This window comes from Antechinus flavipes, chromosome 5 (genome assembly GCF_016432865.1).
Source record: "Antechinus flavipes isolate AdamAnt ecotype Samford, QLD, Australia chromosome 5, AdamAnt_v2, whole genome shotgun sequence".
Taxonomy (NCBI): domain Eukaryota; kingdom Metazoa; phylum Chordata; class Mammalia; order Dasyuromorphia; family Dasyuridae; genus Antechinus; species Antechinus flavipes.
The window spans coordinates 288,074,790-288,088,031 of record NC_067402.1 but is presented as its reverse complement, the minus strand read 5'-3'; the positions used below and the strand labels follow the sequence as shown (position 1 = coordinate 288,088,031).

At 47.9% G+C, this 13,242-nt stretch overlaps 1 protein-coding gene across 1 annotated transcript in view; it reads right to left on the bottom strand.

Moving 5' to 3' along the window:
• TNRC6B (trinucleotide repeat containing adaptor 6B) overlaps window positions 1-9,635 on the bottom strand; it is a 220,184-nt gene extending 210,549 nt beyond the window's left edge. Inside the window, exon 1 of the mRNA XM_051962078.1 lies at window positions 9,537-9,635. The gene's annotated coding sequence lies outside the window, so the exon portion shown is untranslated. The remainder of the gene's footprint in view (window positions 1-9,536) is intronic.
• Window positions 9,636-13,242: the final 3,607 nt, after the last annotated feature.

Here is a 13,242-nt window from a genome sequence, read left to right as displayed (position 1 = left end):
ATTTGATTTTCTTGACAGACACATGAAGTGGTTTGCCTTTTCCTTCTCTGGCTCACTTTACAGATGAAGAAACTGAGGTAAACAGGATTAAGTGACCTGGTCAGGATCACACAGCTGGAAAATATCTGAGGCCAGAGTTGAACTTAGGGTTTCCTGACTCGAGGCCCAGCCTTCTACTCTGAGAAGGTGGTTTATTCATCTGTCTTTCAGTATCGATCGATCCTTTAAGCCAATCTGCAGAATTTCAGTTTAGTGCCAGTCAGTCACACGCTCACACACAGCTGAGGGCATCCTACCAAAGGGACGTATTTGAGGCTACAGATTTGAATGATACTGCCAAGACTTAGAATTTTGGGGGAACTCCTTTTCAAACTGTCTTCAAAGTCCCTTGGAAGCCTCATAAGAAAGTTGCTATTTTTCTTTAGACTGCTTCTTTAAACAATCTCTAACTCTATTGGAGACACCGCTCAGTGTTGCCAACTACATCTACTCTCTAGGCCCCCGAGTTCCATTCATCTTCGACTGATGATGCTCTCCTGCCACCAGGAACATTCGGGAGGATGTGGTTTGGATCTAAAGTCCTCACTGAAGGGATTCAAAATTCCATGAGAGAAACAAGAAACGTACTTTGGAATTTAAAAGCAAACAAAGAATATTTCAAGGTAGCAAACTGCGCCAAATGAGTGGTGCAGACAATAATTTTAAGGGCAGTTTTAAGGGCCTCGCGGAGAAGGGAATATGGTCTTTATGGGAAAATGTTGAGCAAAAGGAAGACACCAAGCCACTGTCTAATTGGAGGCAGTCAGGTGGTACAGTGAAGGAATCAGGAAGACCTGAGTTCCAATGCCTCAGACACTTATGTGTCCCTAGACAACTATTTTTTGCCTCAATCTCCTTAACTGTAAAATAGGGATAATAATAGTACTCGCCCTGCAAGGTTGTGAGGATCAAATAAGTAATTATAAAGCACTTAGGCCTGGCATATATTAAGCGCTATGTAAGTGCTAGTTATTATTGTTATTATATAATTGCTCAATTGTATAATTGAGCAAAGGCCCTAAAGCAAACATCTGGATGCCACATTCCATCGAGATGAAGGTTGCAGAGAAAGATAAAGGTTACTAGGAGAAATAAGTTGAGGCCTGGACTAGCAACAATCCCTAACGAGCTACTTTGGCAAGGTCTGAAGGGCTTTCTTTAGAGGAAAAAAGTAGAAAGAGAAAGACACGTGAAGAGTTTCTGCCCCTCCATTGCACCCCTTACACTTGAGTTTGACCCCAGCCCCCCAAGGCCTCTCTGAAGTTAGGCCAGACTCTGGCAGGCCCTCCCAGCCTGGAGAGACTCCAAACCTGGGCCAGGTGACAACCAGACCGCTGCAGGATGATGAGCATTCTAGGCCAGAGCGACTCTCCTCAGGCAGAGAGAAGATGCAATCTCTTTCAAAAAAAGAGGTGCCCACAAAGGCAAACTGACAGACACTCGCAGGATTATCCTCCAGTAAGGATGGACAGACTGCTACAAGGCGACTGAAGCAGAGAACCTGAGCTACGGCGGTAAAGGCGTGGAAAGGAAGGGATGGCTTCAGCAGGAATCTTTGTGGAGTAAGAATGGACAGAATCTGGTTACTGAATAATTGTGCAGGAGAACTAGATCCCCAAATGAGACCGAGATGTCGAGGCTTGGGACATGATGACACACAGAAGTGGCCCTGTCTTTTTGTCTTTTGTGAATTGGAAGAGAGGAGGGATGAACTCAGTTTGGCGTGAGCCCTGGAAAATCCAAGCAGAACTCATCTGAACTGAGCACAAGCTCTTGCACAGAATAGATAAATCTTGAGTCAACTAGTGAGCTCAAGAGATGCTGAACATCTGGAAATCTTAGAATCACAGAATTTTTTAAACTCAGAGACTTTAGAAATTATCCATCCAACTCCTTCACTTGACTGATGAAGAACCAATGCCTCAGAGAGCTTTCCACAAGGTCATTCAGACAATTAAATACAAAGCCTAGGCAGACCCCCAACTTCCTGATTTCTATCCTAGGATTGTTCCTATTGCATCTGGATCAAGGTGAGAGCTGAGAACAGATGTGCCCTCCTGGGGCTACAGAACCAGCCCGGACCTCCCTCCTGAGCCGCTGCCATGAATCTCCACTTACCCTTAGTGGCCTGATCCGGACATCCCAAAGGCAAAGCCGAGTCAACCTGTCTTTTCCACTGAAAGTTCTGCACCTCCCTATTACTGAGGAAAGAACTACCATCATCCTAGTCTTCCGAGCTTGAACCTAAGCATTACCCTCAATTGCTCCCTTGCCCTTACCCAGCACTCTCCTTCCTCTCCACGGCCTTCTCCCCATTAGGCGGCTGCTCGCCTGCTCCAGGCCCTCATCACTGTCCCCTGGATTGCTGCAACAGCTTCAAGTCCCAGCCACTGCTTCCTCCAGTCAGTGGCAAAGGGGATTTTCCCAAGCCTCCTTGCTGTTCAATGAGTTCGATTACCTCCCTGGCATTTAGAACTGCTTAGGCCCTTCCTGCTGTCTAGTTTTCTTATGCCCGCCTCCCTTCTATGCTCACCACCATCCAGCTAGCTCAGTTCATGTGCGGGTGCGCCATCTCCCCCCTCTATGCCTTTGCCATGAATGGTCCCCATGCTTCCAACACTGCCCCCAAGACATTCCCCAGCTTCCTTCAAGCTTTGGCTCAGATTCCCTAGTGGGCAACAGTGCCCTTTCTGGTCCTCTCCCCCCTCCCCCCACCCCGAGAGCCAGCTCATGCGTTCCCTTTTAGATTCTATACATGTCTTTAACATGTAGTTATTTACATACATGCTATCTCCCCTAGCACTTAGTAGAGCAGCTTGAATCAAGTAAGCAATTTTAATAAATTCTTGGTGACTGACTACGGGGATAAGGAGGTGGGGAGAGAAGGGAAGGGAAAGTCAGGGAAAGGAGAATATGGCTGTTGCCACCAAAGCCAAGGGAGAAGAGAATTTCATGAAGATAGTAGTGAGTGAATAGTAGGTGAGGGAGGACAGAAGCCAAAGCAGGATGATTAGGGAACCAGTGGCCTTGGAGACTCCAGTTTCACAAAGAAAAGGAGAAAGTCAAAGTGCAAAGGGTTGGAGGAGGAGGCTGGTGATAACAAATAGCTGTGAATTGGAGGCAATGAGCAGACTCAAGCAGAAAAGGATGGAAGTTCTCACAGCCTTTACACACAAGAACAGAAGCAAGTGATAAGGAGCTAGCAAGACCAATTTTCTGGTGTCCTTCAATAGCTGTCCAAGGCAAATATATTCCTAGAATGAGTGTCATGCGAGTCATCCACCATTCTCTTCCTATTAAACTACAAGTCTGGGATTAAACTAGTAAAGCCACGGGCCACTCCAGAGTAAATTGCTTTGCCTTATCAAATTAAACTGTTTATTTAGTGAGCCTCTTAAAACCAAACAAGGGAAAAACAACACTTTTAAAAGCTTAGTTTTTATCGTGAAACATTCTAAAACAAATATCCAGGTGCAAGAAGAAAATTTAATTGGGATCCAATTCTTAAATTGGCAGCAGGCAGACTCCGCAATTACAAATTCAAACTTATTTGTGGAACATCCTCGCTCCACAGTTTGGTGGCACAAGTCACTTTACCTTTGTTTGCCTCAATTTACTCAAATGCAAAATGGGGACAATAATGCAGGGTTCTTTTGAGGATCAAATGAGGTAATATTTGTAAAGCACAGACTACCATGCTTGATACACAGTAAGCTTTACATAAGCTAGGTTCTTATCATTAGGGTTATCAATCTGGTTCCACTTTATCACAGACTATTCTCCACCATGCTATATTCAAATGTACTACACGCAAAACCTCAGTTGGACCTCTCATTTCACTGCTTTTTATGCCTCAAGCAAAGCCCCTTCTCCTTTTTGCCTGCTGAATTTCGATCCAACATAGCATTACCAAATCTTCATCTATATTATTAAATAGTAGACATCAAAACTACAGCATAAGGATTCTCCACAAGACAAGAACTATTGGAAAAACAAAAAAGCAGTTTGACAAGAAAATTAGGTTCAAATCAACATCTTAGATCCCATACCACAATAAGTTCTTGTATATAACAAAGCATCCCAGTATTAAAACATTAAGATATACTGAAGGAGATGTCTTTCATAATTATATCTGGAGAATTATCTTAACCAAAGGAGAGAAATTATAAAAAAAAGTTTTACTTACATAAAATTAAGTTTTTACACAAAACAAAAAATAGACAAGAAAGTTTTTGTGGTTTAGTCATTACTGACTCTTAACCCAATTTGGGATCTTCTTGGCAAAAATACCAGAGTATTTTTTCCCTAGTTATTTGACAGATGAGGAAACTGAGGCAGAGATTAGTGACTTGCCCAGGGTCACACAGGTCTAAAGTCAGATTTCAACACAGAAAATGAGTCTCCCTGATGTCAAACTGACGCTCTGTCCACTGTGCCACCGACTTACCCCAGCAGAGAAATTGTCAAGATAAGGAAAAAAAAAATCTATAAAATTTTACCCAAAAAAGTATCCTATCCAATACAGAGTTGCAACAAATATGTAACACCATGAGCAAGCCCCAACTGATAAGTGATTTAAAGGAGGTGAATGGTTCTCCAGATTGCAAACTGTCAATGACCATTTAAAAACACACTCAAAAATCTCTCATACTGAAAAGAAATGGCAATGAACACAACCCAGACTTCCAACTCACACCATACAAGTCAATAGAGAGAACAAAAATTAATGTTGGAAGGGCTGTGAAACAGGCAACTGTAGTCCACAGTAGGTGCTTACTACATATTAGGTGGAAAATGCCATCAGCAACCAGAGAAAAAACTAAAAAACTAAGGAGACTAAACGTAAATGTTAGGTCCACTTCTTTTTACTGTTTTTTTTTTTTCTCTCTCTTTCTCATGGTTTTTTCTTTTTGCTCTGATTTTTCTCTCCCAGCGTAATTTCTAAAACAATGTGTATTAAAAATAAACTAAAAAAAATACATATTAGGTGAATAGTAACTGTGAAGTAGCTCAGCTCTTCTGGATGCTGATTTGCTTCTATAGCAAATAAAGCAGCTGACCTCTTCCTATCTTTGGACTGAGGGAGCCCACTCCTGGCCACATGAGCCAAGGAAGTCAAAAGACATGAACAATTCAGGGCAACATTTTATTAGAGGGTCCTGGAGTCCCAGCTTTATTTACTACTTATGATACCTCTGTGGGCCTCAGTTCCCTTCTCTAGAAAATGAAGGTATTGGCCTAAATCAAAGCTTCTTCAAGTATGAATCAAGACCCCAAATGGAGGCCCGTAACTGAAGACTGCAGAAAATATGGCAACAGTAAAAGATATCAAATATTCTGCCAAGATTTAATTCTTTATTAAAAATAAGCAAGCATATCCATCTCATCAGTACGCAAATTTGCTTTTATTTTTAATAAAAGATAAAATTATATGTATACCAAAGAATTATCTTAAAATAAATTTATGATCATCAGTAAATGTTTGAGTTGCCTACCTATTTTATATTCCTACGTATCTGGGGTTGTGTAAAAATTTCTCAGGTGAAAAGGGGTCACGAATGGAAAAAGTTTTAAGAAGCCCTGGCCTAGATGACCTCTGAGGTTTCTTCCAAATCTGGAGCTGTACTCCTAATGATAGTAAAGTGATTGCAAGGGTTAGAATGTATTCACTAGACACCAGACTTTTGCCTAATTATTTTTCTTAACTGTAAGGACAAGTTCAGTGTGAGAAAGGAGACGGGCAAACATCCCAAAATGACCGTGACAAAAAAACAAAAAGCAACAACTAAAAAAAAAAAAAAAAAATTCAGCCCAGCTCCCTCAATTCCTCCCCGCTGGCCCTGTCTCTCAGACATCACAAGGCATCTAGTTTCAGACCTACCTCATTCGCTTACTGTGTAACATTGTGCAGTACAGCAAATTGCATATGACTTATCTCCCTACTAGACCGGGAGAGGAACGAAGCCCAGGATCATACTTTATCCAAATCCCATGTTTCTGGCAATGATTCCTCAGAGTGGTCTGCGTCTGGAGCTTTAATAAACATGGCCGAATTAAATCTACTTCCTAATATCCCTTCTCTCTCAAACTTTTCCTTCTTTCTTCTCCCTCCTCAGTATGTGGGATCTCCACAAATATTGAGGGGTCTCTCTAATGGCATTTGGGTGGATTCCCAGATCATACTGCTGCCTCAAGTAAAGACTACCTAAATTAAAATCATTAAGTTGTGCTCAAACCCTCCCCTCCTCCTCTCTTCCCCTCTGAAATGCCTTTGACATTTAACAAGCAAACTAAAGCACTCTGAATTAAGTATCTGGATTCAAAACACTCAATTTTGGAATCTAAACAAATGTACTAGTCAGCAGAGAAGTATCTGGTGCAGCTTTTCTGTGTGAGGGGGATGGGGCCAAGGTCCCCATTTGGATCACTGCCCTGAAAAGGGGAGGGCCCCCCTAGGAAACGGACATATCAAGGTAGCATGGAAAGCAGCCCGTGGGCTGATGGCTACAAGGACGTCTCCTGAAGGCCGGTGGCCTTCTCTGGGGCAGGCCTTCCATAATGGCTTACTTGTGACTTAGCACAATTCAGAAGTGACCAGAAGCACCTGTGCTGCTAAGAAACTACTAGGGTTGGCTATGAGCTGTCTTTATCAAGAAAGAATCTTGGAGCAGAAGCACAAAGACAGGACTGTGATCCAACATCCCCAAAGCCTGCCCACTAAATCTTTTGGGACTGCCACCATATTGGAGGAGCCTCTGTGTGAATCAGGACTTCACCTCCTCTCAAACAAATGTTTCTTATTTCAATATAAAACATAAGAAGGGGGTGAAGAAACCTCCTTCCAGAAGTTTCATGCTACTTTCACACGTCTACAATGTGAGGACCTAACCAGCAGCCTCCTATTTTCAGGGGGCTACTAATCTGCTTGCCGAGCACCATACCTTTCTCGACCCTTCCATTTCTCGACCAGACTGTCTCCAAATGTCCTTACTCTTTAACAAGCGCGACAGTTTCCCGTTTTGCGACTCCTTTTTCTTTTACAAAGCTGCTAACAAGCTTGGATGAGGCACATGAGGGAGATGTGGGGCTTAAAAAGCATAGAGGACCACAGGTGGCACCCAGAAAGGGACCAGCACTAGATAAATGAGATCCATTATACGTGGTAGAAAACTTGGGTCCAAAGAAATCGAGGGACTTGGCCCTGACCAGGCCGGCACAGGTAAGAAGAAGCAAAGCTTTCGATCCAAATGCTAAATAACACACCACTGGCTGCCCTGGGACTCTGAAAATGACTACAAGTATGACCCTGGACAGTCAATCAACAAGTTTTTATTAAGCACCCTCTGTGTCCCAGGCACCGTGCTAGAGGGTACAAGGACAAAAAGGGAGGCAGGTTTCCCCCACTGCCCAAGAGGGAGGATATACAACATTCACAGACAAGGGACCGGATACAAAGTGATCTAATTGGGGGCAGGTCAGGACCTCGAGAGGGTCATCAGCGCTTTACATGCCAAACAGGAGGCAAAAGGGAGCCACTGAAGCTTCCGGAGCAGTTGAGTCATAGTGGGATCTTACAAAACCAGGTCACTTTCATGGCCGTGAGGAAGAGGGACTGGAAGGATGAGGAGCCGCAACCAGGAGGCAGGAGGTGACTAAGTAGGGATGAGGACCTCTGAGACCCGCCTCTGGCCCTTTCATCTTACAGATGAAGAACCTGAGACCCAGAGAGGTTAAGTGGTTTGACCAGGGCCGAGCACAGGACTTGAATCCAAGTCAGGAAGACTGTGTTCTTCCAAGCCAAGTGTTCTAGGAACTCTGGCGCACTCTCACAGACATGGCACCTGAAGGGATACCAGGACTGAGGAACGTGATAAACCAAAGATGACTCCAAAGGAATCGGGGGTGGGGGGTGGGAGGCAGGACAGAAAAGTGAGCTGTTTTGAATGGGATTTGAGATGCCTATAGAATGCCCAAGCAGAGATGCCCAGCCTGCAGCGGGACAAGCCAGACCGGGTCAGAGAACTATGTGGATGTGCATGTGGGGGAGTTGGTTATCCGCGGACATATAAGGGAGAAGACCTAAAAGAGGAGTGGACTAGAGGACTTTCCAAGGCTCTCAGCCCCGAGCTAGTGACAGGTCTCTCGTTCCCAGTCCAATCCTTTTTGCCAGGAAACCCTCAGGAAGCTAATTAGCCCCCAAAGAGCAGGGGGGGCCAGGAACTAAGTTTTTCTTTCCATGTTTCCCCTCTGCCTGTCTCCCCAATACCTGGCCCACTAAAAGGTGCTCGGGGCCTGCTTGGCGGCTGAGACTTATTTTCCTTCAGGTCAGAACCTGCCACTTACAGAAAGCTGTAAGGCACCCTCAATATGAAAATGCCCTCCCACCAATGACCACTTGGCAAGGAGTTTTAAGAGTTAACCTACGGGTTCAGTGACTGAACTAGAGTCACAAGGCCACGATGGGTAAATAAAACAGGGCTCCCAAAGGCCTCTGGGGCCAACCCCCATCTTTAGAGCCGAGGGAGCTGCATTGTGTTGGGAGTGAGGGGCAGAAAAGGAGAAATAAGAAATTGAAGGGGGAAAAGGAAGTCAGGAAAGAAAGGGGGGTTAAGACAGAAAGGTAAGTTGTGAGAACAGAGGAAGGAGAGCGAAAGGGAGAAGGAAGAGAAGGGAAGAGGAGGAAAGAGGAAGGGGAGAAAAGAGGGGAGGGGAGGGGGAAGGGAAGGGGGAGCTTTTCTTCCTCAGGTTCCCGTCCCAAACTCTCCCTCCCTCGGGGTCACGTTCAAGCTCTACCAGCCCGAACCCCAGGGGGTCTCCGCCGCCGCCCCGAGGATCCCCCCTGACGCCCTCGGGCCAAAACTGGCCGAGATTCCGAGGGGGGGAAGGAAGTCACCGCTCCCCCCGGCCCACTAGCACGCACACCTGCCAGCGCGTGACTCCCGCGGGAGCCGCGCACAGATGCCCTCCCTCTTCCTCCCGCGCGTGCCCAACACGGATTCTCCACTGCGAGACTACCTCCGTGCTCGCGCATTCCCCCTCCCCCCACCCCCAACACACACCGCGGGCGCGAGCTCCTTCCCATCACCCGTCGAGCACGAGCCTACCCCTGAACGCTCGCACTCCAGCCTTGGCCCCCGCCCCCCATGCGCGCACGCGCACAGCACCGCGCGCCTAACCTTCCCCTCCCCTCCCCCTCCGTCGTCGCCACCGCCTCCTGCCCGCTTGCCCCCCCCCCACCCCACCAGTCACACACCCCTCCCCAAACCGCCCCTTCCCCGGCCAGCAGGAGGCGCGAGCCCGGTCCTCCCGGCACGGGCCTTCCCTACTGCACTGGCGCGCGCTCGCCCCCCGCCCCCAGCCCCGACCCGACCCCTAGCCCGCCCCCGCGGCACGCCCCCGCTGCCGCCGCCCCTTAGCGCTCCGGGCTCCGGGCTGGGCCGCTCCAGGCTCCGGGGCCTAGGCGGCGGCGGGGCCGGGGGCGGCCCTCGCTCACTCACCGCTGAGCCGGCGGCGGCGGCGGCGCGCTGGGCTGAGTCCCCGCCGGCCGAGGAGACGGCGTGGGAGACGCGGCCCGAGGGGGCGGGGGCGACTCCCTCCCGCTTCACCTCCGCGAGCGCCGCGGACCCAGAAACTCAAAACAAAATAAACAAACTTTCCCCCTCCGCCTCCCTCCCCCCGCCCCGGCCACAACACAAACAGCTGGGAGCCCGCCTCCTCGGGCACGCCATTGGCTACGCGAGGCCACCGCCCTCCTCCCACTGGCCCTGCACGACTGCCAATCAAGCCCTCGGCCCGCCCCTCCGCTCCTCGCCGCCGTCGTTGCCTCTCATTGGTTGGGGCCGGCCCGTTGAGCGAGCTCAGATTGGCTGGCACGCCTGCGCCAATCACGGGGCCACGCCCCCGACCCCACTGAGGCCGCTTCTTCGGTCGCGTACTGAGGTGAAGGGGAAACTAGAACATGATGGCGGCCGGGCCCGTTCTGTCGCAACTACCACGGGAAGGGTGGGGGAGGGTTGTAGCAGCTTGATGCCGCCTTCGCGCGCTGCGCCTCCACCAACACTCTTCCCTTCGTTCGGTACCATCTAATTAACTGAATCCACCTATACCCGTTTCCTTATTTACCGCTCTGAAGAGATAAGAGGTGTGGGGGGGAGGGGGCGCGGGGGATAGGTTGGCCGTCATTGGCCTGGTCAGACGTCATTCTCCGAGTGCCCCTCAAAGCCATTGGTGGGAGACGAAAAAGTTCCGCCCGTCAACAAACGCGAGAGCTATTGGTTATGACTCTACGGAGGTTCTTTCCCAATACTCTATTGGGTGAAGAGATCTGTCAATCACGGTAGTAAGCGCTCGCTAGGCTTGTGGCCCAAGGGTCTCCTTTTTATGCTCAGGGTTACGTAAGTCTCAAGACTGACGACGTACCACACTTTCCCAACCCCTACCTTGGTTTCCCGAATGATCTGGTTGGACGAGGTGACCTCGTTAGGTCCTTCCTCTCAGCCTACTGAGGAAGCTCAGTATGGTGGCTTCGAGGCAAGAGGATCTGGGTTCAAATTTTGAAAATGCACAATTTACTTCTCTGAGCCTCATTTTCCTAATCTGTAAAATGGGCACAACTGAATTCCACACCACCGTGACCCCTACCCCAACCTGGCTCTGGGCAAAGTCACTTACCCAGGGTCACATGAGACAGCTTTGTCATGCGCTCTGCAAATGTCAGTTACTTTACAAGACCCAACACTCCCTGCTCAGAAGTGCCTTGGGCTCCAAATCTGTTATCCTGGCCATCTCTCTATGAGATCAGAGGCACAGGAGGAAGCCCTCCCCCCTTCCTTCTAATGGGGGAGGGGCTAAAGACCTGAGATCATTTTGCAGAGTGTTGGGGAGGGGCTCCCAGAACAATGGAAATAATAACTTGGGGTCTCCCTTAGGATCCTAGGTCCGGAGCTGGCCTGAACCCTTCTTTGTAATTGAGTCCCCAAGGTCCTCCTTTGGGATGCAGATGGCTCTCTCCATTGAGTTTGAGTTGATCATCACATACTCTTGTTGTTGTGTACAATGTTCTCTTGGTCCTGCTCCTCAGTTTCCATATTGGTAAAATGTGAATCATACTTAGCACTTACCTTCCTAGGCTGTTGTGAGAATCAAAGGAGATTAAGAGGAGAAAAAAAAAAAAAATCCTGCCTTCTAGGATGCCCAGACTGAGGCTTGAAGAGATTTACTTGGAATGGTCTCAATGAGACCCAATGATGGGCACATACCTCCAGCCTCCAGAGGAACATACAATCCAAGCTTCAGATAAGGCTGATCCTCCAGGTGCACCATCCTGTGAGCTACTGCTGCAAGGACAGAGAAAGGCACAATCCCCAGAGGTTCGTGTCGAAAGGACTCTGGGAGGATTCCACCCTGGACCCAAGTTGAAATCTCTCTACCTGGTTCCCTACAAGTTCCCCTCTAGTCACACTGAATACTCTCCATTGATGAGAAACTCACTGTCTTCCCAGGTCGCCTCCTTGCTCTGAATTAGCCATGACTGAGCAGGGCTCTGCCAACACCCATAATTCCTTCCCAGGGAAGACCAGCTTGCCGACTCCTGGCCATCAAATCCCTCTGCCTGGCTCACTTTGCTAAAAAGACCACCAAAAGGCCCCAAACAGTCAGCCTCCCAAGCCTCCATTGTGAATTCAGCCCTAACTCTTCTTCATCCCCACAGCTATCTTCTCCACTCCTCTCTCTCCACGTAAGAGACATGAGACCTGAACTAAACCCCTAGCTTTGTCACTTGCTAGTATGTGACTTCAGGCAAGCTCTTTGCAGTCTCTGGACCACAATTTCTTTATCTGTAAAGTGGGAGTGCTCCGAGGCTGCTTCTAGATCCCAGACTAAACAATGATCTCACTATCTCCTCTTAATTCCCTCCATCTTCCAAGGCTCTCCAAGAGCTGGCTTTCAGGTCTCAGCTGCCTCCCCAAAGTACATTCTCTGGCCTGCGGGACTTAGGAGGAGGACTTGGTATCCTTCTCATCCCCTCTTCCTCCTTCAGACCCTGCCTTTCTGCAGTTCACTCAGTCCTTGGTAATTGTCATCCATGAGCCTCCAGACCAGAGCCTCAGGAAGACCTGAGTTCAAATTCAGCCTCACACAATTACTAGATATCTGACCCTGTTTGCCTCAGTTTCCTCATCTGTAAAATAAGCTGGAGGAGGAAATAGCACCACATCAGTATCTTTGCCAAGAAAACTCCAAATGAGATCACAGAGAGCCAGAGATGACTGAAAAATGAACATAGACCTCTGTGACCCCTGAAAAAAAAGAATGATGAGCTCCTGAGACCCCTTCATTGATCACACTTCCTAATCCACTCCTTGGTATACGGAGAGTGAGTGCACCAAGAGATCTGTCTACCCATGACTGTCTGTGCTAAAGTGTCATTTGTGTGGCTGATGAAACAAAGAGGCAGGGAAGGATATAGAAGGGATCTCCGAGCTCATCTGGGCCATTTGTCAGTGAAGAAATAGACCCAGAGAGACAAGGAATAAATGTTTTTAAAGCACTTTTCTTACATCAAACCATGGGATAATAGATTATAAGTTTTTTGAGGGGAGAGGCTGAACTTTGGGATTTGGGGTTGTATCTCTAGCTCCTAGCTTGGTGAATGGCACCCTTCCCTTCCCTTTTCCTTTTCCAAAGTCTTTCTCCTCCTAGCAACATCATATTCTTGAGAGGACCAGAGTACAGAGTCTGTGCAGAAATGGAGAAGAAAGAGATAACCAGGAGATAGATTGGCAGATGAATTATTTATAGAATGCAAATGAAGCATCACTAGGCCCTAGAAAACTGTCTGCGCAGCCCCTAGTGTTAAACAAGTGTGTCCTACTGCTGGCCAGTTGCCAAGGGTTTGCTGTCCTATAGATGTTTTCCACTGAATGCAGTTGCCCTGAGCTCAGTAATGAGCCCCCAGTGAGGGAGCCGGTCAAAGTGATCTGTCATGATTCCCAGGAATAGTTTTCAAAGGATGGAAGGTCAGTATTGGATTGCAGACAATACAGTTTGGGTAATTAACATTTCGACGACCAAAAGTCCCCACCCAGGTGTAGCTTCACTGGGATCTCCGCCCTGTTCCAAGCTGTTGGGTAATTTAATGCCTCAGGTGCTCTCTTAAGAATAAAATGACAGCAGTCACCAGTTAATGACTTTCAGATCCTT